Source organism: Heptranchias perlo, unplaced genomic scaffold, assembly GCF_035084215.1.
Source record: "Heptranchias perlo isolate sHepPer1 unplaced genomic scaffold, sHepPer1.hap1 HAP1_SCAFFOLD_52, whole genome shotgun sequence".
NCBI lineage: Eukaryota > Metazoa > Chordata > Chondrichthyes > Hexanchiformes > Hexanchidae > Heptranchias > Heptranchias perlo.
Window position 1 is genome coordinate 7693136 of NW_027139537.1, and position 24227 is coordinate 7717362.

Sequence of the window (24227 nt, forward strand, 5' to 3'; positions counted from 1 at the left end):
CTGACACTCACAGTGATGCGTTGGGCTGTTTTCACTCGTAAAACAGCTATTGTGATATTGTGATATTGTCTTAGACTCCCTCACCAGAGGAAAGGATTTGTCTATCTCACTTTCAAAATCCTAAAAAGCGATCTATATTCCAGGGAATACAAGTATGTAACCGCTCCTCATAATTTAACCCTTCGAGCCCTGCTAACATTCTGGTAAATCTGGGCTGCGCTCCTTCCAAGGCCAATATACCCTTTTGGAGTAAAAGGAAATAAAATTTAAAATGAGCGTCACTGAGGATCAGTTTTCTATCACTCAAAGTTATCTGCTTAATGAAGTAAAAGATGCAGCTTACAAAGAATAAGGGAGCAGCCACTGTCTCCATTTTTGGCAGGAGAATAAAATCAACGTGGATGTTTATGGAGACCAAGTTCCAACATAATGTTTCCGCCCGGGATCGAAACGGGGACTTTTCGCGTATTAAGCAAATGTGAGAACCACTACACTACAGAAACCGATGGTATCTCGCTCAACGCAATGGGCAACTGAATGGTGTCCTCTCTCTGCTCGTACTTGGAATGTGTTCTTTCAAGTCCAGCAAGAGATTCGGACAGTGGCTGCTCCCCCTTTTCTTTAAAAACTCTCAGGGTAGTGGCTTTGAGCCCCACGTTGGGCGAGTACCGTTTTAAACTTTTCTGCTGCTTCCACCGGTGAGCCCCAGCTCTGATACTTCCCCCACCCCCACCTCCGTCTCACCGCGCACGATGGGGCCGCGCCCGGGCTGAATATCTCCAATTAGGTTTCCGCCCCAGTCGCAGCATGAAATGGTCCTTATCAAAGTCACAAATGATACTCCATGTGACTACCACCATGATAAACTATCCCTCCTCATCCTTCTCAAATACAATATCTCACCGTGCTGTTATGCTGTTAGACGAGTTTCCTCTCTCTGCTCTTATTTGGAATATGTTGCTTTTCCGATTGATAACACTTAGTATCATCGTATTATGTTAGTCCACAAGATGAGACCATTCGGCCCATCGTGCCTGTGCCGTGTCAAACACACGTATTCGTTCAAAATGCGTTCAGAGATGGATTGAGTGCTTTGTTATCAGAAAATTGCCTGAACCCCCACAGTCCACAGCTTTCCTCCTCGCTATCAACCACACGGCCTATTTTTGTGTCACCCGCAGATTTCTTAATCATGTCCCCTAAGTTTCGGTCCAAATCGTTAATGTGGAGCACAAAAAGCAAAGGACCAAGTACCGAGCCCTGCGGCACCCCACTGGAAACAGCCTTCCAGCCACAAAAACACCCGTCGACCATGACACTTTCCTTCCTGCCACTGAGCTAATTTTGGATCCAATAAGCCACATTCCCTTGGATCCCATGGTCCTTTCCTTTTTTGACCAATCTGCCATGTGGGAACTTTTCAAAAGCCTTGCTAAAATCCATGTAGACGACATCAATTGCGCTACCCTCATCGATCCTTCTTATCACCTCCTCGAAAAATTCAATCAGGTTCGTCAGACACAACTTCCCCTTAACAAATCCATGCTGACTGTCCTTGATTAGTCCGTGCCTTTCGAAGTGACAGTTCATCCTGTCCCTCAGAATTGATTCCAATAATCTGAAATGGAGTCTTTCTCCTGCTTGCTGCAATAACAGATAAGGTGGTGAAAAGCACGAAAACCCGCCTAGCTCAGTCGGTAGAGCATGAGACTCTTACTCTCAGGGTCGTGGTTTCGAGCTCCACGATGGGCGAGTATCATTTTAAACTTTTATGTTGCGTTCACTGGCCAACGGTGCAGAATTGATGCAGAATGAAATGTTAAATTTGTAGTCAGGATGGCCGAGCAGTCAAAGGCGCTGCGTTCAGGTCGCAGTCTCTTCTGGAGGCGTGGGTTCGAATCCCACTTCTGACAATGCTTATTTTTACGAAGACGTGAAAATATTTTATTTGTGGATTGGGCTGCAGCTGATTTTTCGACCAAGTTGATTTACTCCTCCCACAAAAGCAACTGGCTTTGTGATGGAAATGTGACTTGAGAAGTTTCAAACGGTGAAATGTTTGACATATTAATGATCTGGACAAAGAAATAGAACAGCAGTGGGAAACATTTAAAACAGTGATCAATAGAGTCCAGGAGAAATATATCCCACTAAAAAGCAAGAAAAAACCAGCCAGAAATGACACACCAGAGATGAATAAAGAAACAAGGGCAAAATTGAAACTGAAGAAAAAGGCCCAAACTAGACAATAAAGGAGAGAGGGGAATGTGAAAAGACTGGGAAAGAAGTCTAAAGAACTATTAGAAAGGCAAAAAGGAATATCAAAAAAAGCAAAGTATTCGAGACACATCAACAGCCAAAAAAAGTTTAGGATAGGAATAGGGTCACTTAGGGATACACACGACAAACTCACAGGCAATGACAGCGAAATGGCAGAAATATTAAATAATCACTTTGCTTCAGTATTTACCAGGGAGACTGGTATTTTAGGCGTGACAGTAGAAGAAGAGATCAAAAAGATATGTAAAGACATATAAGATCCAAAGGGGGGAGATAATTGATAAAATAATCAATCTTAGAGAGGAAATTTCCTGTTAGGAGCCTAACCAGAATTTCAAGCCGGTCAGCCACGCTAATTTCCATATTACTGTTCAGGAGCTTATTTCACAGGGACACGATTACTGCACTCCATTTAGGGAGGCTCAGTGAAAGGCGGAAATTGATCTATTAATAGAATCATAGAATAACATAGCGCCATTCGGCCCATCGTGCCAGTGCCAGCTCTCTGAAAGAGCTGTCCAGTTCGTCCCACTCGCCTGCTGTTTCCCCATAACACTGAAAATGTTTCCATCCAAGCGTTCATCCAATTCCCTTTTGAAAACTGTGAGTTAAGAAAAACAATATTGAAAGGGGTGCTGGGGTCTCTGCAGCGTCGATGCAGAGTGTGTGATGATTGAAGTTATCAAGATGGTTGCTTTACACATGGTATGTTGTGCAATCATCCTGAAATATCTTCAATATCCAATCCAAATTGAATCGCAAACCTGACGGACCAACACTGGAAAACAAGTCATGAGTGAACGCAAATCATCTGGGACCCGTTTTCAGCCTCACGGCACTTAAAAAAAGTGAAATAACTTTGCATTGAAAAGATTTGGAACTTGCATCTGTGCCTTTATCTGTTCCATTTCTTAAAGTTGCTGGCGTCTGATGCTGGACACGCCTCTGCTCCCTCGATTAAACAAAAAAGGAGGTGTTTGACATTGACTGCACCTGTTGGTTATGAGCTCATCCTTCACATTGAGTGGGTTCGCGTCCTTTAAACGGCGTCAAATTTAGCCCAGCGGTGAACTGCGCAGCAAGCAAGTTCATCACCGTCTCACCGCGGGCAAGAACTGACACGTTTATCATTATTTCTTTCAGACCGAAATAAATAGGAACCGTGATTTTAAATTTGCACGAAGTGATTTTTAGGTAGTCGCCTTTAAATGTTTCAAAGGCGACTCCGAATTTATGATAGTCCGGCCATTTCACCAGCCGTGTTGAAAACAAAACATGTCTCTAACTTTCGCGTCTTTTTTCGAAAGGCAAAAAACATATTTCCCGTGACCTCTGAAGGATGGACAAGTACATTTCAGAAAGCTGAAGCAAGTTCACCAGCCTTTTAATCCGAAGTCAGACCTTTGCGCCACGCACTCTGAAGACAGGATCCTGGATGTTACATATATTGGTTGAATGGATGAGGCTTATCAAATCTCCGCCAGATCCCACCGGTAATGAGACAGCATTGCAAGCAGCCTTCACCCCCAAAATCACGCTGGCATTCATCGCCTGCTCTCAGCGGACTGCATCAACAGCGCTGGGAGATATGGACTTTGTTCACATTCAATCAGCAATGTGATTCGTTCAGTATTCAATCATTTTTAATGGGGACAAGGTTTCAAAATATTTTCGCCCGGTGTCGAACCGGGGACTTTTCGCGTGTTCGGCGAACGTGATAACCACTACACTACGGAAACCTGACACTGCTAACCTCGTGTTAGGGATATAACCCCTCAGCCAAACTAATTTCCGTATCATTGTCCAGGAGCTCATTTCACAGAGATACATTTACTGCGCTGTATTTCGGAAGGCTGCAGAGAAGGATCGGTGGAGATGGTCAGGCAGGGAATCTCAGAGCATCGCGCCCACACAAACATTTCACTGTTTTTTTTTGCATGTGCCTGATATCCGATGGCAGTGTAAATTATGGCGAATCAGGCATGCTCAGATGACATTGTTCTCAGAGTGTTTTCTTGCAGCCAAATCACACATCAGAAAACTTGAAATGAGATGAAGAGATCGGAGTCATTTAAAGTGCTCCCAGTTGCTGCAGATCAGGAATCAAAACTTGGCACCGGCTTCAGGGCGATCAGAATGAGGGAATGAATCCGAAAGTGGGACGAAAAAGGTGCAATTTTCGTCCCTGGGTGGGCTCGAACCACCAACCTTTCGGTTAACAGCCGAACGCGCTAACCGATTGCGCCACAGAGACCGTCTGGACATTTTTTTTGCAAGATACACTAAAGCAGCGTGTCACCTACCCAAAGTTTCATTTTGCAGCCACAGAAATGCAATTGACCACTATCAGTGTTACTTTTCCAGAAATAAAGGATGGGACATTGTTTGTGGAAACATGGAAACGGTCTGGTCTCGCTCAAAGCATCGATATCACCGACAACCAGCTCTCCTGCAACCGGCGCGCCCACCGGTGCTTTGTCTGTTAGTTAGTTGCACTGTGGGAGATCCTTCGCCGCACTGACTGCAGCGGTTTAAAAAGCCGGCTCACCACCACCTTCTCAAGGGCTTTTTGGGATGGGCAATAAATGCCGGCCTCGGCAGCGACGCCCACATCCCATGAACGAATAAAAAGAATATATTCTGAGCGTCCTGATGCTGATGTCAGGTTTTGATCCCTGATCTGCAGTAACTGGGAGCTGAAATATTAATTGTACCGAATGCAAACACTCCCTGATATATTTAACACTCTTACATGCCTTCCCTGCTGGCCTCGTCGTTCGGCTTCGGTGTTTTCATCACGGCGGCCTGGGTTGGGAATATGCTGTTACAAAAAAGAATTGCCAATTTTGTCGAATCACAGCAAACTTACGGCACAAAAGCAAGCCATTCGGCCCATCCTGTCCGCACCGGCCGGAAATGAGCTACCCAGCCGAATGCCACTTTCCAGCACTCGGTCTTTAACCTTGTAGGTTACGCCACTTCAAGTGCATATCCAAGTATTTTTTTAAATGTCACGAGGGATTCTGCCTCGACCACCCAGTCAGGCAGTGAGTTCCAGACCCCTACCACCCTCTGGGTGAAAAGAATTCTCCTCAGCTCCCCTTAAATCCTTCCACCAATCATTTAAAATCTATGCCTCCAAGTTATTAACCTCCCTGCTAAGGTAAATAGGTCCTTCGCCTCCACTCTGTCTGGGCCCTTCATAATTTTGTACACCTCAATTAAATCACCACTCAGCCTCCTCTGTTCCAAAGAAAACAACCCCAGCCTCTCCAATCTTTCCTCACAGCCAAAATTCTCCAGCCATGGCAACCTCCTCGTAAATCTCCTCTGTACCCTCTCTAGTGCAATCGCAGCTTTTTTGACCAGTCTGTCATTTGGGACCTTGTAAAAGCCTTGCTAAAATCCATGTAGACGACATCAAAGTACTCCAGGTGTGTTCTCACCAAAGCCCTATTTAATTGCAGCAAGACTTCCTTACTCTTATACTCCAACCTCCTTTCAAAAAGACCAACATTCCATTTTTCTTCCTAATTGATTGCTGTTCCTGCATGTTAACTTTCTGTGATTTGTTTACAAGTTCACCAAACTCCCTCTGAATACCGACATTTATTGGACTCTCACCTTTTAAAAAATATTCTGCTTTTCTATTCTTCCTACCAAAGTGGACAATTTCACATTTTCCCACTTTATCCTCCAACTGCCACCTTCTTACCCAATCACTTAACCTGTCCACCTCCCTTTGCGTCCTCCTCACGGCTTACTTTCCAACCGACCTTTGTATCATCAGCAAACTTAGATACATTGCACTCGGTCCCCTCATCTCAGTCATTAATATAGATTGTAAACAGCAATTGCAACTTAAATTGTCCGCCCAGGATCGAAAGCAGGGCCGTTCGCGTGTAAAGCGAACTGGTAACCGCTGCTGACTTATACTGGGCAGAGGGGAACTGACCAGTCACCTCTCTCTGCTCTGATTGGGACATTTTTACTTCTCTTTAAACAACATCTCTCCTGTCCCACACTAAAATCATGGACCAGAATCATAGACTATTACAGCACAGAAGGAGGCCATTCGGCCGTGTTGCCGTGCCTACTCTTTGAAAGAGCTGTCCAATTTAGTCCAAAAAACCCAGCCTTTTCCCCGTAACCTTGCAAATCAGTTCTCTTCAAGTACCTGTCCAATTGCCTTTTGAAAGTTCCTATGAAAGCTGCTTCCACCACCCTTTCAGGGAGTGGCTACCAGATCGGAACAACCCTCTGTGTGAAAAACAAAATCTCCTCATTTCCCCTCTAGTCCTAAAAGCTCACAATCCTTCTCCACGGATGCCTTTTTACAAACATTTCATTCATCAAAACCAAACAAGATACTCTGGAAAATGTCTTCATTTTCAAGTAATTAATGTTCCGAAGGAGCTCCCTAATTTCCCTCCCCTTTATGAATCAGATCATTCTCATCCGGATCTTTTTCCACATGAACCGGCCTCCCCTCCCAGGGGCTGAGTTCAGAATCTTCGAAGGATACAGCTCAGAAGCAGGCCATTCGGGCCATCGCGCCCGTGCCTTATCCAACAAACCATGTACCAGATTCTCCTGAATTCCAGGGTGTGGAACGAAAGCGAACAACAAAAGCCCTGACATTCGACCGTGGAGGTACAGGCAATTCTGTGACAAACCGGTTTGTCTTTTTCCCGGTTTTTCCCTGTCTATCTGACTGCGTTTATCTCTGTGCGTGTGGAGCTGGAGGCTGATTTTGAATTCATAAGTGTGTTTGTGTATGTTTCGTGCAATAAATAAATGAGTGAATCAGACGCTTCTCTCCCTGACACTGGGGAACTAGTGAGGCAGAATTCAGAGCAGGGTTCTGTTTATTGTGAAAAAGGGAATGCAATATGAATTCCGGAATTATTCAGAATTCTACCAGCGCTAAAACCAAATGCGACCCCCGCCGTGATTTAAATACGCAGCTTTCTGATTTAGATTCAGACGCGCTAACGTTGCGCTACGAGGTCTGATGGTAGCGATCGGGTTATTTACCTTTATGAAAGTTTCTCATGCACCATTTCATTTATTTCAGATTTCCAAATCCCGCCCACTCCCACCGGGTATCAGGCAGCCACAGAAGCAGCCTTCACCTGTCCGCGGCAGCATGACTGCAGCAAATCCAATGACACACACCCGGAACCCAGAATCATCACATCACAGGAAAGGAACTGCTCAAAATACATAACAGGACGGGCAGCATCTGAAAAAACGCTGAGACTTTCGGTGTTTGGACTTTGTTCAGGACTGCTAACAGGACGGTGTGAAAATTTAAACTATGGATGTGTATAAATGGATGTCATGCTTCTTTATAAATTGAGTGTTTAAGTTATGTGTGCCATTTATAAATTTATTTTGATTATTTTTACAATATGATATATCTTGTTATAAATATATATGATTGCACCTGTGACACTTATAAATACATTTGGGTGTAACTGCTTGGTGGTTATCATTATATCTCTGTGTATCTGTGTTATGTATTTGTGTGTAATGAAAAGTAAGACATAGAGAAATAAATCTCCAGAAAATACATTTACAATATATACCCCACAAAAAAGGAATAACTAAAAGATATATCTAAATAGATTTGTAAGCAGCAGTCATGAAATGCATTTACATCTTACAAATCAGAAATATATTTTCAATCTAACACGGCTGCAGCCCAATATATTTATAACCATCTGTTGACAATGTATAAGTCGGGTTTATGGTTATCGAGTGGTTAGAATTCGGCGCTTTCAGCACTATGGCCCGGGTTTGATTCCCGGTCAGCGCATTTGTTTTTACAAAACAGTTCACTTAATTACGCAAAATTATACAAGTCTCTTAGATGATTCTTTCAATTACCATTAATAAACCCACAACTTTCTGGTTCACACTGAACGAAATGCTAACAAGTTTGCCGAGTAAATGTCGAAACGACGCGAACTTCTCTGACTTTCATCCCTTCTCATTTTACGCACTTTATTTTTGGAGTCTGCTTCAAAGTGTTCAGTGGTGATGAGACGAGGAATCTGGTGCAGCCGTTGTTGAATGTGAAAGGATTGCAGCCCAATTTACACGAGAGAAAGCTCGTGCCTGGAGGTTTGTGAGGAGCAAGTTCCAGCAAATTGTTTCTGTCCCGGGATTAAACCGGGAGTTTTTCGCGTGTGACGCCAACATGATAAACATTACACCACGAAAACACCTATTTAGTCCAGCCCAGGTCATATGGAAGTGTTAAGGGAGAAAGTGAACTGCTGAATCCCACTTCTGGGGGATGTCCCAAAGCGCTTCATAGAGGTGTAATCAAAAACATGGAATCATGGAATCGCAGGAGTCCATTCGGCCCATCGTGCGTTGGCCAGCTCTTTAAAATAAATGGTGCAATTTTAAAGGGGGTGCAGGAACAGAGAGACCTGAGGGTATACGTACACAAATCTTTGAAGGTGGCAGGACAAGTTGAAGAGATTGTAAACGAAAACGTATTCGGAATCGTTGACTTTATTAATAGAGGCATAGAGTACAAAAGCAAGGAACTTGTGCTGAACCTTTATAAATCACTGGTTAGACCCCAGCTGGCCATCACACAATTCTGCCCACCACACTTTAGGAAGGATGTCAAGGCCTTGGAGAGGGTGCAGAGGTGACTTACTAGAATGGTGCCAGGGATGAGGGATTGCAGTGAGGTGGAGAGACTGGAGAAGCTGGGGTTGTTCTCCTTAGAGCAGAGACGGTTAAGGGGAGATTTAACAGGGGTCTTCAAAATCATGAACGGTTTTGATAGAATAAATAAGGAGAAACTATTTCCAGTGCCAGAAAGGATGGTAACCAGAGGACACAGATTTAAGGTAATTGGAAACAGAGGTGAGATGAGGAGAATGTTATTACGCAGCGAGTTGTCATGATCTGGAATGCACTGCCTGAAAGGTTGGTGGAAACAGATTCAATAATAACATTCAAAGGGGAACTGGATAAATACTTGAAGGGGAAAATTTTGCAGGGCTATGGGGAAAGGGAAGGGGAGTAGGTCCAATTGGATAGCTCTTTCAAAGAGTTGGCGCAGGCACGATGGGCCGAATGGCCTCCTTCTGTGATGTTTTCATGCTGTGATTCGATGTTATGGAGGATTTTCTGATGCAGTGGATATTCGGGGCAGAGGACCAAGTGGGGATTGAGCTCGACGGCAAGTGTATACAGTTCGTTCAAAGGACTGAAGCCGATGGTTTCATTCCTCCCGTCGTTTAGCAGCAGGAAATTACTCGGCCTTGCAGGCGACTTTTTTTGTCTTCATTCATGGGATGTGGGTGTCAATGGCAAGATTAGCATTTATTGCCCATCCCTAATTGCTCTTGAGGAGGTGCTGGTGAGTCGCCTTCGTGAACTGCACCTTTCATTGACTGTGTCATTGACATTTTCTGGATAGAGAGAAACTATTTCCGCTGGTTGGGGATTCTAGGACTTGGGGGCACAGTCCAAAAATTAGAGCTACATCTTTCAGGAGTGAGATTTGAAAACATTTCCACACACAAAGGATGGAACAAGTTTGGAACTCTCTTTCCCTAACGGCAATTGATGTTTGCTTAATTGCAAATTTTAAATCTGAGATCGATAGCTTTTTGCCAAAAGAACGTATGAAGGGATAAGGGCCAAAGGCAGGTATATGGAGTTCGATCACAGTTCAGCCATGATCTTATCAAATGGCGGAGCGGACTCGAGGGGCTGAATGGCCTACTCTAATTCCGATGGTACATTTCCCCAAGTGTCTGCTCTCTCCATAGTTGCGACCTTGTGTTTAAAGCATATTTTCGTTTAAAGGTTGGTTTAGGGATGAGCCGGTGGGCGTCAAAACGTGCCGTGGATCGAGACCGGGTTGGTTATTGCGGGAAGAGCAAATCAACTGGGCCGAAAAATCAACTGCAGCTCAAGCAAGAAATAAAATAGGAGTCAAAGTAACCAATGTCGGAAGTGGGAAGGAGACTGCGACCTGAAAGCAGTGCCTTAGACCGCTCGGCCATCCTGACGGATAAATAGCACTTTGCCTCGCCACCCTTTCCACATTGAGACCCCCCCGGAGAAAGGTTCATTCACTCGAGTGCTTGGTGATATAAATGATGCTGGAAAGGCTCGGTGAGCGGGATGCCACCTCCCCGGGTTTTCCTGAGCCTATTGTACTTTATTCCTATTTAATGACGGGAATATTCGCAATCAGTAGCCAAAAAGGATTAAAAGCTGAATCACAGAGAAATGGAAATCCTCGTTAAATCTGATAATGCTGTAAGTAAAACTCGCTGGTGGTCCAGTGGTTAAGATTCGCCGCTTTTACCACTGCGGCCGGGGTGCGATTTCCAGCCAGAAGAGCAACTTTTGAACACTTGTTATATTAATCGCATGGAAGAAAAAAAAAACAATATTTTTGTTATTCACCATTAATTAACCGATAACGTTATTTTGCAGAATGAAAGGCCACTGAGGGATGTTGGAAAAGTTTAATAATGTCTTTTGTGCGATGAACTTTTTATTCCTTCTCATTTTACACACTGTATTTTGAAGGGCTCCGTTTAAAATGTTCAGTGCTCGTGAGACCACGAATTTGTGTCGAACTGAACAAAACAGGCTCTTTCACAGAGGACAGAAAAATCTGCCCCAAAATAATGTTCCCGCCCGGGATTGAACCGGGGACTTTTCGCGTGTGAGGCGAACGTGATAACCACTACACTACGGAAACCTCTGATCTGGTTACTAGCCAGAAGTTAGAATGACGGCATTGATTCTCATTCATAACTATTCACTTGATCGAAGTTGCACAAGTCACAAAAGAAAAATGTTCATTTCAAAGTTATTAAACTCCCAAATGTGGCCTGTCTTGTTTGGACAGGGGTTGACCCTGACGTCACAGCCTCAACAAAGCATTTTCTCAACATTTCCATTGGGAACAGGAGGAGGCCATTCAGCCCATTGAACCTGTTCCGCCCTTCAATTAGATCAGAGATGATCTGAACCTCAAATCAATTTATCCGCCTTTGCTCCCTGTCCCTCGATACCCTTACCCAACAAAAATCTATCGATCTCAGTCTTGAAAGCTTCAATTGACCCCCAGCATCCACAGCCTTTTGGGGGACAGAGTTCCAGACTTCTACTGCCCTTTGTGTAAAAAAGTGCTTCCTGATTTCGAACCTGAATAGCATGGTTCTAATTTTAAGATTATGTCCCCCTCGTTCTTGATTCCCCAGAGGAAATTGATTCTCTCTCTCTATTCTATCGAATAATTTGAACATGTTAAACACCTCGCTCAGACCGCCCCTCAATCTTCGATACTCGAGGGAAGACGAGCCCAATCTATGCAGCCTGTCCTCATAATTCAACATTTTTAGCCCCGGTAACATTCTGGTGAATCTGCTCTGCAACCCCTCCAAGGCCAATCTATCCTTCCTGAGGTGCAGTGTCCAAAACTGAACGCAGTTACTCCAGACGCAGTCCAACCAGAGCTTTATATAACTGGAACATAACTTCCACTTCTTGATATTCCAGCCCCCTGAGATAAAGGCTAACGCTCCGTTAGCCTTTTAAATTATTTTTGGACCCGTCCGTTAGCTTTTACTGATTTATGTAAATGAACCTTTAATTCTCTCTGCTTCTCCACAGTTCCGAGCTTCTTACCATTTGGTAAATACCCTGACCATCGGTCCAAAGTGGATTACCCCGCATTGAACTCCATCTGCCATAGTTTCTCCCACTCACTTAATCTATCAATGTCCCTTTGCAACTTTTCACTCGCATCCACACTACTTACTGTACCACCCAACTTAGTGTCATCAGCAAACTTGGATATACGACTCTCTGTTCCTTCATCTAAGTCATTGATAAATATGGTAACAAGCTGAGACCCCAGTTACAGATCCCTGGGGGACACCACTAGTCGCATCCTGCCAATTGGAGTATGTACCCATTATCCCTACTCTCTGTCTCCCATCTCCGAACCAATTATCTACCCATGTCAATATATTGCCTCAAGATCCATGTGTTTTCATTTTTGCCAATAGTCTCATGTGTGGAACCTTATCAAATGCCTGCCGGAATTCCATATAAATAATATCATAGGAACATGGGGACAGGAGTAGGCCATTCAGCCCCTCGTTCCTGCTCCGCCATTTGATAAGATCATGGCTGATCTGTGATCTAACTCCATATACCCGCCTTTGGCCCATATCCCTTAATACCTTTGATTGCCAAAAAGCTATCTATCTCAGATCTAAATTTAGCAACTGAGCTAGTATCAATTGCCGTTTGTAGAAGAGAGTTTCAAACTTCTACGACCCTTTGTGTGTAGAAATGTTTTCTAATCTCGCTCCTGAAAGGTCCGGCTCTAATTTTTAGACAAAATGGTGGCAAGTTCGCGGGACATCTTGGACAAAATGGCTGTAAGTCCTTCACGGCTGCTGCACAGGGAAAGCAGGAGGCCATACAGCCCATCAAGCCCGTTTCATCGTTACTGGAGGCCGATCATCCCCTCAAGCCTGTTACATAGAATCAAGAAGAGGCCATTCAGCCCATCGAGCCTGTTATACAGGAACTGAAGGCCATTCAGCCCTTCGAGCCTGTTATACAAGAACTAGACACCAATCAACCGTTCAACCCTGTCAGGTAGCAAAAGGAGGAGGCCATTCAGCCCCTGGAGCACCTTGCACCAGATCTGGTGGCCAATCAGCCCCTCAATCCTGTTACATAGGAACAGGAGGAGGCCACTCTGCCCCTCGAGCGTGTTCACGGGAACTGAAGGCCATCCAGCCCCTCGAGCCCATTACAACGGAACTGGAGGCCAGACAGACCCTCAAGCCTATGACATAGGAACAGGAGGAGGCTATTCAGCCCTTCGAGCCTGTTATACAGGAACTAGACGCCAACCAACCATTCAGGCCTGTCAGATATCAACAGGAGGAGGCCATTCAGCCCCGAGCCCATTACACCAGACCTGGAGGCCAATCAGCCCCTCAAGCCTGTTGCATAGGAACAGCAGCAGGGGACAAAAACCCTGGGCATTTTTTGCTACTTCGCCCTTTATGTTGCAGTTTGCAAAGGTGAACGAACTTTACCTTTGCTCTTTTCTCTTGTTTTAATTTGCAGTGGACAAAATTCCAGCAGTTTGTGATCAACTTACAGTTTGTGGCTTTTTCCAATCAGCCAAAGATTTCAAATAAATTCATGACATATAAAAGAGCCAAAGCAATTTTTAAAAAACCCAATATACAGCAAGATCCCTCACTCAGTTACAGGGACAATCTCTCAGCAACATTCATTTACACAGAAACAAAGCCCAATTTATAAAGGAGAAGAATCGAAAGAGTAAAAGATTGAGAAACAGCTTTATCCACAACAACAACTTATATATATATATGTATATATATATACATATATATATATATATAAGAACATATGAAATAGAAGCAGGAGTAGGCCAATCGGCCCCTCGAGCCTGCTCCACCATTCAATAAGATCATGACTGATCTGATCCTAACCTCAAATCTAAATTCATGTCCAATTTCCTGCCCGCTCCCCATAACCCCTAATTCCCTTTACTTCTAGGAAACTGTCTATTTCTGTTTTAAATTTATTTAATGATGTAGCTTCCACAGCTTCCTGGGGCAGCAAATTCCACAGACCTACTACCCTCTGAGTGAAGAAGTTTCTCCTCATCTCAGTTTTGAAAGAGCAGCCCCTTATTCTAAGATTATGCCCCCAAGTTCTAGTTTCACCCATCTTTGGGAACATCCTTACCGCATCCACCCGATCAAGCCCCTTCACAATCTTATATGTTTCAATAAGATCGCCTCTCATTCTTCTGAACTCCAATGAGTAGAGTCCCAATCTACTCAACCTCTCCTCATATGTCCACTCCCTACAACAGCAAATTGTATACATATATATATATATATATATATATATATATATATATATGTGTGTGTATTATCAAAACTACTATTACAAGCATCCATGAGGGCTGTGGGGGGAAAGCAGAAAGGGAAATGGGAATAATTGGATCATGCTTTCAAGGAGCTGGCACAGGCAGGGTGGGCTGAATGGACTCCTCTTGCACCGTGCCTGCTATCAAAATATGAATCGATGAACAACAACTTCAACGCCATGATCCTGAAACAAAATGGCACCCGAAAGGCGGACATCTTCCTGAGGGGCAAGGTGAAGCTTGTGATGAGAGACACAGAGAGGGATAATTTGCTTTTCCTGTAAAATCACTGTTGCACTCTAGTTAAAAATACAAACTGAGTGAGACTAACACTAGCTGGTGTTCAACATAAAGACAGCGGTGCAGTGAGGGAATTAAACATCAAAATGTGAACTTCTGCAAAAAAATGGATTAACATTTGGTTATTTGGACCTAATGGTTACAGAAAAGGATGGACCAGACATTCGGAGGAAAGGTCCAATTAGCCATTTTTTGTAGAGAATGTAATTCTAGCTTCTATTCAACAAATCAGAGTAAAATTGGACTCAATCTGAATGTAGTTCTGATCTGGGATTTAATTCATTTCTCCATTATTCATATTTTTTCTTTAATCTGAAAGAATAACTGCATGTGTAACAGTAACAGAGCAAGAGAGTGCTGCGGGAGCCTGTCCAGTTTATTAACACTGCAGAAGGGGTAAAATACATATTATTTGTCACAGAATTCAGCAGCTCACTGGGAAAGTTACACATGGTACAGATGGAGGAGCAAAAAGATGGAAAGTGATTTTACACTTTAATTTGGAGCAATGCCTTTTTATCTCCACAAGGTTTAGTTTTACATTTAACTTAATGAGCTCTTTATCCTAAACAAACTTCAGGCACAAACCATGGCTTTACAGAGAAAACAAGTATTATTCATTCAATAGAAAAAAATGACATGAGAATTTATACTTCATCTTGGTTTTATGCCCGATTTAGAATTGCATTAGCAAAAATTAAACAACACATTCTCAATTCTCAAAATGCATAACCGTTTGGAAATCAAATGTTTATCTTAGACTAAGCCTATAACGAAAGTTTTAGACTTGCCGAGAAGATTCCAGGTATTTTGATGGATACCGTTGTAGTGCAGTGTAACTTTCTCTGGTGGACAGGTCATCTGCTTCACAGGCAATCTGTAAACCTGCATCGAGGCATCAAGCTGGGAGGTAGCGAGCAGTCAGGAAGATTCCAGGTGAGGTGGTGCTGTCAGGAAGCGAAAGGTGAGCTTGGAGCAGTTATGGTGGATCGGCGTCTCTCCCCACTCAACTTCTGCCCAGATTTTTAAGACCGTTTTTATAGAGAATCACACCTCTGGGACGGTGGCTTCTCAACAACAGGTTCCTACAAATACAACCCACGATTGATTGACACTTCGCTTGTTTTCTCTCAGTGTCCACAACGTAACTGAGTTAATTCGGCAGGAGTTCAAACGATCTCTCGCCCCCCTGGAATCGTTCTTGTTGCTATGGTGATCTATCCTCGGCTGTGTGGTTTTTTACAATGTGTCATTAACAATCTTTCAACAGCGCTTCCACCTTTTAATCGTCCCTTTCCTTCAGACATGCTGAAGCCGATTCAATCTCAGGTTTTCGTTCATCAGATGAATGTTTACTGCACAGAACAGCTGGGAGACTCCTGCAGTAAGTAATGGTCAGGGTCAGGTTCACAAGACTGAGTGACTTTAATGTGCAGCCTCCAGGCATCATCTTTAGAAATGTCAAAATTAAATCCACACGAGTGTTACCCCAGAACAAACATGAACTGTCTGGCCTGCTTCATCTGCTGCTGTTCTGCTGGTCAGCACTCTCACACACTCCAGGCTGATTACACAGTTTGTGTTTGTCCGTCTTTCAATATGTCTGTTCTCTGTTTATGTCGTTTGTCTCTATTTATTTTCTGTGTGTTATTCTATCTTGTTATTTCCACTTCTATTCCATCAATTTGTAATTCGTTGTCAGTCTCTCTCTCTCGTTCCATCCATGTCTGCTTGCTCTCTCTCATTATATACATATATACATATATGCTTTCTTTCACTTTCTTTCTCTCTTTATTTTTTCTCTCCTGTCAAACAAACTCACTTTATTTATCTCCAGCTCTGTGTACCTCTGTCTCTACCCCTCTTTGTTTCCATCTCTCTCTCTTTGTCACAGACCCTCTCGCCTTTATGTGAACCTGTTTTAATTTTCTGCGCTATTTAATCATTATATTTCTTTTGCCCTGTGTTCTCTGTCTCTGTCCACTCCTCTCTCCGCCTCTCTCTCCTTCTGTCTTTCTCTGTCTCCCTCCTTGTCTTTCTGTCTTTCTTACTCTCTCTGTCCCAATATCTCCCTGTCTTTCTCTCTGATCTCTCTCACGCTCTCCCTGTGTCACTCTTTGCCTCTCTCTCTCTTTCTCGCTCTCACTTTCTGTCTCTCCCTCGCTCTTTATATCACTATCTCGCTCTCTCACACTCTTTATCGCTGTAAGTTCCTCTCTGTCTCTATGTCAGTCACTCTCCCCTCTCTCTCTCCCTCTCTGTATTTCGGCCTCTCTCAATCTCTCTCCCTCTTTCTCAAACTCTATGAATTTCTCTCTCTCGCTCCTTCACTCCCTCCCCCTCTCCCCCTCTCTCTCCCTCTCTCCCCCTGCACCCATTCTGATCTGGCCCAAAGCAGCTACTTTGAATCCCAGCTTTGCACATTTTGCTGGATCACCATTTAGTTGAAGTCCAGCTGGGCTCTTTAGGACTGCAATTTCGAGCAAAATGCATGTGTCGTCTGCAGAATAAATCCTGCCTTAATCGGTCAGATTTTCAATAAAATATAACATCAGAACCATATTTCAGATCATTTAATGGCTCTGAGCTGCAAATATATAATGTACTTTCCGTCCCCCGGGAAGTGTAGGGATGGAGTATGAAATGGGATTCAGTTCTAGTGCTTGAAACCCTTCAGCTCTTTCAATGATTTCACTAATTTAACAATTAGATTGAGTGGGTATTTCACCGCGTTCTTCAGCTCCTCTCTGAATTTAGTCTGGGTCAGGACATAAATACACGTGTTTGTGCAGGAACTGAGAAGCTGCAGCATTCCTGCTGTCTGTTGTGTGATATAACCAGGGTCAGCGGTGGAGTAATAAGACCAAATGTCTGCAATTCGCAGATAAATGAAAAATACAACCCGTATCAGCCACAACAGTATAAAACTGCCCGATATACTGAAGAGTAAAATGATGGATTTCTTTCGGTTCTCCATCTCTGGATCACTCTGATTCTCTCCATTGCTGCGGCCCCGGAGTCCCCTGCGGACTCGACTGGACATTAAAATACGCCTGACCGTCAGAACATTGAGCAGCAAAATCAGACAGAACGGGACACAAGGGGTTAAAATGAGGTGAAACATGTCAAATTCGGCCCATGCGGGGGAAGTACTGAACCTCGGTTTAGTCACACAAAACCCGGGAACATTATCAATTATATAGTCAGGTTCATATGTAAAGTACCAGGGGACACTCTCCAAACAGCCCAACACACTCACTGTTCACAGAACCACAGCCGCCGTTCTCTCGGTGCAATATTTAGTTTTCAGCTTCTCACAACAAATGGCCACAAATCGATCAAAGGTGAAAGCGACTGTGAACCAGACAGAAACCCCCGTGGCTGCTTCACTCAAGGAGGAAATAAAACTACACACGGGAGTAATGAACAGGAATGAACCTGGGAAATAAATCGCACCAATCCAATTCAATATCACACCAATGATAACGACCATGAGATCTGCCACTGCCATTCCCACCAGGTAGCGACTGATACATTTGGAGAGACCGCACTTTCCTCGGGACAGGATCACAATCGCCACCAAGTTAACTGTAAGAGAAAAGGAAGCTGAGAAATTACTGCTCAAAGCTGGCGCCAAAGCAGCAGATTGAGAGGATCTGAGGTGAAATTTCCAGCTTTGTTGCTGCATCGAAGGGTGGAAAGTGATTGATTGACCTGGGCAGCGCTTTCGGGCAGAGAGATATTTTTAAACACAATGATCAATAATGAATTGGGAGATTGATACAGAAAGTGAATGAAGTGAGCGCTGGATCCACTGGAAGGGCTGAGTGAGGGCGCAGTGCGGGTGGAGAAGGGAGAAGGGGTTTCACACACCGGGAATCCAGCGGATTAAAGCCGGATTTGGGCTCCAGACTGACGGGAAAGAGAGGGAAGGGTCAGGAAGGTGAGGGGACAAAGAGAGGTACATTTAGTTTGTTGCTCTGGTTTAAGAGAGCTGACAGGGGCTGGCACTAAACGGGAAAGGCGGCTGAGGACCGTCCCAGTGAGACACATTGGGAGGTCGACAAGGAAAAGGACATGTCAGAGCTGGAGGGGAGTCAGGAGCAGATAATTTGGGAACTTGCACGAACTGAAGTAAGGGAAGAAGAGACAGAGGATTCAAAGCAGTGAGAGGAGAGGCTGTGAATTACAGGGCGAGAAAGCAGCAGAGTGTGAGAGGAAATCTAATCTCTAGGTCCCAAGAACACAATCCAACTAATGCATTCAACAGTTAATTTCTGTGGTTATTGATGTCAGGCAACCTTTGTTGGGTATTAATTATATCAAACTTGTTGTTTATTGAATTCAGCCGAGCTTCTAAAACACAGAATCCTCATAATTCATCACGATAAATAAATTGCTAATTCTACTCTTCAAGTAAATTGTAATTATATTTAGTCATTCCGATCAAGACATTTCTGATTATATTTTTTTCAGCAAATTTTAATTATGTTTAGTGTTAAGTTGGAAAACAAAGAACATTCACAAAAACAGACTGAAGACCTGACAGGGATATAAACATGAGGAGCGAGTCCCACAATAAAAACTCACCCAATATGACCACATCATAATAACAGCTTCAAATCACATTTTCTATATTTAATTGTACTGGAAGTTTCAGCAGTTCATTCTGATGAATTATTCACACCACAGCCTCTCGCTTTCCCTCTCAGTCGCCCTCTCTATCACGCACTCTACTCTCTTTCTCAAGTCCATTTTCATATCCGATTAAATCCTATCATCCTTTGCCTGCATTCTGTTCACCAGCCCCGTGTTCCACCGATCCTATTCTCAGTCTCATTTTGTTAAATAGTGAAGCCTCTGTGGAATAGTTTAATGTTTCTACAGATCACCCAATTCTCCACCTGTTCACCGACACTGTTCACTTCATCTTCAAATCATGGAATAAACAGAATCGAATGCCTCTCCCAGGCAGATCTCACAATAATTGAGATTCCTTCTCCTGTAATTATAAAGTAAAGTGATAGATGGCGGGATTGTTCAATTAACAAAACGCCAAAATCACACGGATAATCGACAGATACATAGAAGGGCTCCTGATTCCAACAGATACGGTGCAAATTGAGATAACATAACAACCACACTTTTCATTTAACAGTGAAGTCCAGTGACAGTCAGTGAATTCATCCACAGTGAAGCAGAGAAGGAGATGTGAAAGAGTCAGCAGTAAATTCAGATCAGTAACCAAACATCTGAAGCGGCGTCAGATACACACATAATGAAATAATATTTCATAACAGTGATCACCAATAAATACATTGAAATCTCAGTTGAATTGAAGCATGTTATTGGGGAGGGAGGACACTGCACTGCCTCCTTGTAACACTGAGACCGTGAGCTGTCTCATTATTAATCACTGAAAACACATTGATGAAAACATATTCCAGGACAGGTTAGTTCCACAAGAAACTGTTAACAGCTCCTGATGGTCTGAAACCAACTCTTAGCCCAAACACCTGATTGCAATACATTCAGTACAGAGAATAATCCAGTAACAATGTCAGCTTTGTATATATAAAGTCATTACAGATATAATGTAACTCCTACAAGATCGAACATTTGGAAGCTAAGGACATACCATTATTCAACACAACATTCAGTACAGAGAATAATCCAGTAACAATGCCAGGGTTGGATATAAAAGGGTCATTATGGATATAATACAGCTCTGACAAGACCGAAAGAGCAGAGACTTAACATATTCCATCATTCAACCGATAGAACAGGTGACTGTGTTGAACATGGTAGGAGAAAAAAATCATGTACCAAGTACAGCAGCGGAGTCAACTCTGATTTACGTCATTAACAGCTGAGATAACGGCTTACCTGGAACTCCAACCGCTGCAAGAACAGGAAAATAAATATCTTGTACCAGAAATATTACTGGATATCCCATTTCTGTGAGAAGCACTGACTTCTGTTGGCCTGGAAACCACAGCTTCGGCAGACACTCTGAGCTGATCCAATCCAACAAGCCCTGATTTATACAGGAGATAAGTCTCCACTGACACGGTTATACTCCTGATCATTGCTATTAGTTACAGTCAGTTTAACAAACACATTACATCAGCAGCTTTGACTCCGCTGTAAATAATGTGGTGAATAAAACACAAAAATCTCTAAGTCCACGATATTACTTAATCAGACCTCTCTCAGGAATAAAGCTTCAATCTGTTCTCATACAGGACTGATCCAATAATAATAAACGGCTTCATTTACAGCTTTTATATAACTATATTGACCATGTTCACTCCTGGTGTTTCATTTATAATTTAGACAGATGTCTCCGCAGTGTGCACTGAACCCAGGGACACGAGCAGACCCGTTTCACTCTGTTCCTGCAGTTTCCCAGTTAAAATATGAATTTTGAGTCTCTGATACGAGGACAGTTAAAGGGCAGGTTGAGAATTGCAGCCGAGAAATGACTGTGGGTGATATTCGGGGACGGACACTGAACGTGTCCCATTGACATTCCTCTCTCCGCTATTTTACTGCAGATGTTTACCCGTTTATTCTACATTGGTTAACGGCTCCAGTAAAATTGGTCCCGTGTAAAACCGAGCTGAGCTCATGACCCTTTTTGACCTCCATCACAAAGGCCCCGTAATTCCCTCACCCGCCTCCATTCCTTCCTCAGCCCATTGCCATTGAAACCCTCATCAATGCCTCTGTCCCCTCCAGACTCCATTCCTCCAATGCACTCCTGACCGGCCACCCAATCCCCACCTTCTATAAACGTGAGCTCGTCCAAAACTCTTGTCCATGTCCAACCAGCACCAGGTCCTGCTCGGCCTCACTGACCCTCACTGGCTCCCAGTTACATATCCATTAAATTTAAAATTCTCATCCTTGGGTTTAAAACACTCCCCATTTCCATACCTGCAGACAACCCACCGGTCACCATCTCATTCATCGGACACTGGCCTCTTTTGCTGGGACTCCCCTCACTTGGTTCCACTCACCTATCTGATCAGAGCCAGGAGAAGCTTCTCTTCCCACCCTATCACCGTTATCTCTGATGTTACCAAAGGTTCAATCCTTGGCTCCCTCCGCTTCCTCATCTATAAGCTGCCCTTTGGTGACACAGTCCACAGACACGGACCAGCTTTCAGATGGACGCTGACGAAACCCCCGCCTCTCTTGACCCTTCCAATATCTTTGTGTTGTCAGACCCACATTCTGTTTTAGATGAGCCACCAGTTCCTCCAGTTAAAAATTGGGAAGTCATGATCTTTGGCCCCAAAATCTCCACATCCTCGCCAGGGATTCCATCCTCAGCCCTGGTTTTTTGATTGGTGAGTCACTCGCCAATCACTCAAGCCCTTACTGACTTGCTTTGGATTCCAATCTCCTCAGCCTTTGGTTTATTTGTATTCTTTCTCACACTTGAGTCCATCAGGGCCGCACCCCTCCCTATCTCTATAAACTACCAGTTCCGACAGCCCCTCCCAAACATTCTGCTCCTCCACCTCTGGCCGCTTGTGCATCTGCAGTCCATTTGTCCTACTTCTGACAGGCGTGCCTTCAGCCATATCCACGCTCCTGATTGCCCTCCCTAAGCCCCTCCATCTCCATTCCTCCTTTCAGGTGTCAGACGTGGTTCAGTGATAGCAGTCTCCCCTGTGAGATAGAAGTCTGTGCATTGAAGTCTAATTCCAGAGACTGGATCATATAATCCCGGCTGACACTGCAGGGCAGTCCTGAGGGAGCACTCGACTATCGGAGGGTCACTACTGAGGGAGCACATTACTCTCGGAGGGTCAGTACTGAGGGAGCACATTACTCTCGGAGGGTCAGTACTGAGGGAGCACATTACTCTCGGAGGGTCAGCAGTGAGGGAGTGCTGTACTGTCGGAGAGTCGGTACTGAGGGACTGGCGCACTGCTGGATGGTCAGTGCTAAAAGAGCGCAGTACTGTCGGACGGGCAGTACTCTGGGAGCGCTGTACTGTCGAAGGTGCCTACGGTAGGATACTTTAAGCCGAGGGCCCATCTGCCCTCTCATGTAGATGTAAAAGATCCTACAGCAATATTCGAAAAGGTGCAGGGGAGTTCCTTCCAGTGTCCTGGCCAATATTTACCCTTCAACCAATGTTAATAAAACCGACTTTCTGGCCATTTATCTCATTGCAGTGTGTGGGAGCTTGATGTGCGCAAACTGGCTGCCACGTTTCCTACATTAACACAGCGACTACTCTTAACAATGTACTTCATTGACTGTTTAGGGACGTCCCGAGGTCAAGAACGGCGCGAGATAAAAGCAAGTTCTTTCCTTCTTTCAGACCTTCCAAGAAACCCATCTCTTGCTCCAAGCTTTTGCCGTCCTTCCCACCATTTCCTTCCTTGCTCAGGGGTCGTCGAAATTCTACTCTTGAAAACCAATCATATCCCCTCCGATTCTCCATTTACTTCTCCTCCATTTACACCCTCCTTAAACCCACTCTTGACCAAGGTTTTCGCCAGTCCTCCTGATATCTTCTTATTCCTTTTACTTCTCCGTGAATCCGTTTGGGAATGTTTATTCCATTAAAGGCGGTCTGGGAATGCAAGTTGTTGTTAACTTTCATTGGAATGTGTTCATTATTTGTCCACTGTATGAGCAAAAGTAGTTTCTGGGATCATATTCTTGTACCAGAAAGAGATTTATATCAGAGACAGACTTACTCACATAAATAAACATTGGAAACTGCTCGTGGACACCGTTTTGTTCGAACAACATAACTTGGTTTATGTTCAGGCATCGCATTGAAATCGTTTTGTACAACCGTGAGGGATTCTTTTGGGAGTGCTCTATCTAATAGGAGACAAGCAACACTGACTGGGATGAAGATTTATTAGTTATTTGTCTTTTTACTCTTTGATTATAACCCGTTTTACTGCTCTCTGGGACTGATGACTGAGATGAAGATTTATTAGTTATTTATCTTTTTACTCTTTGATTATAACCCGTTTTACTGCTCCCTGGGACGGATGATTATGATGAAGATTTATTAGTTATTTGTCTTTTTACTCTTTGATTATAACCCGTTTTACTGCTCTCTGGGACTGATGACTGGGATGAAGATTTATTAGTTACTCTATTCGGTTAAACCACATAGTTCCAGAGCAGTTTCGGTGTCCCATTATAGAAACAACATTAAAGCAATAGGAAGAGCACAATGTGGATTCATTCGAATGAGGCCAGGTAAGGGAAACTTATTTGGAAAGACTTGAAAAAACAGGCTTATTTCCATGGGAATAGAAAAGACGAGACTTAAATCTTAAACAAAAACAGGCCATTCGGCCCAACTGTTCCATTCCGGTGTATATGCTCCACACGAGCCTCCTCCTGACTTCATCTAACTCTTTCAGAATATCCTTCTGTTCCTCTCTCCCTCGTGTACTTATCCAGCTTCCCCTTAAATACATCTCCACTGTTCACCTCAACTACTCCAGGTAGGAGCAAGTTTCAAAATTCCATCCACTCTCATGGTTAAAAAGTTTCTCCTGAATTCCTTATTGGGTTTATTAGTGACTATTTTATATTGATGACCCCAAGTTTTGGACGCCCCACAAGTGGAAACATCTTCCCGACCTCTAACATATCAAACCCCTTCCTAATT

General features: G+C 43.7%; 4 non-coding genes across 4 annotated transcripts; 2 read left to right on the top strand and 2 right to left on the bottom strand.

The window, feature by feature from the left end:
* Positions 1–1679: 1679 nt before the first annotated feature.
* Positions 1680–1752, top strand: trnak-cuu (transfer RNA lysine (anticodon CUU)). Its single transcript has one exon. It is a non-coding gene; the product is annotated as a tRNA-Lys (tRNA).
* Positions 1753–1830: 78 nt separating this feature from the next.
* On the top strand, positions 1831–1913 carry trnal-cag (transfer RNA leucine (anticodon CAG)). Its single transcript has one exon. It is a non-coding gene; the product is annotated as a tRNA-Leu (tRNA).
* A 2547-nt stretch (positions 1914–4460) lies between these two features.
* On the bottom strand, positions 4461–4534 carry trnan-guu (transfer RNA asparagine (anticodon GUU)). Its single transcript has one exon. It is a non-coding gene; the product is annotated as a tRNA-Asn (tRNA).
* A 6425-nt stretch (positions 4535–10959) lies between these two features.
* trnav-cac (transfer RNA valine (anticodon CAC)) lies at positions 10960–11032 on the bottom strand. Its single transcript has one exon. It is a non-coding gene; the product is annotated as a tRNA-Val (tRNA).
* Between the last annotated feature and the right edge of the window lie 13195 nt (positions 11033–24227).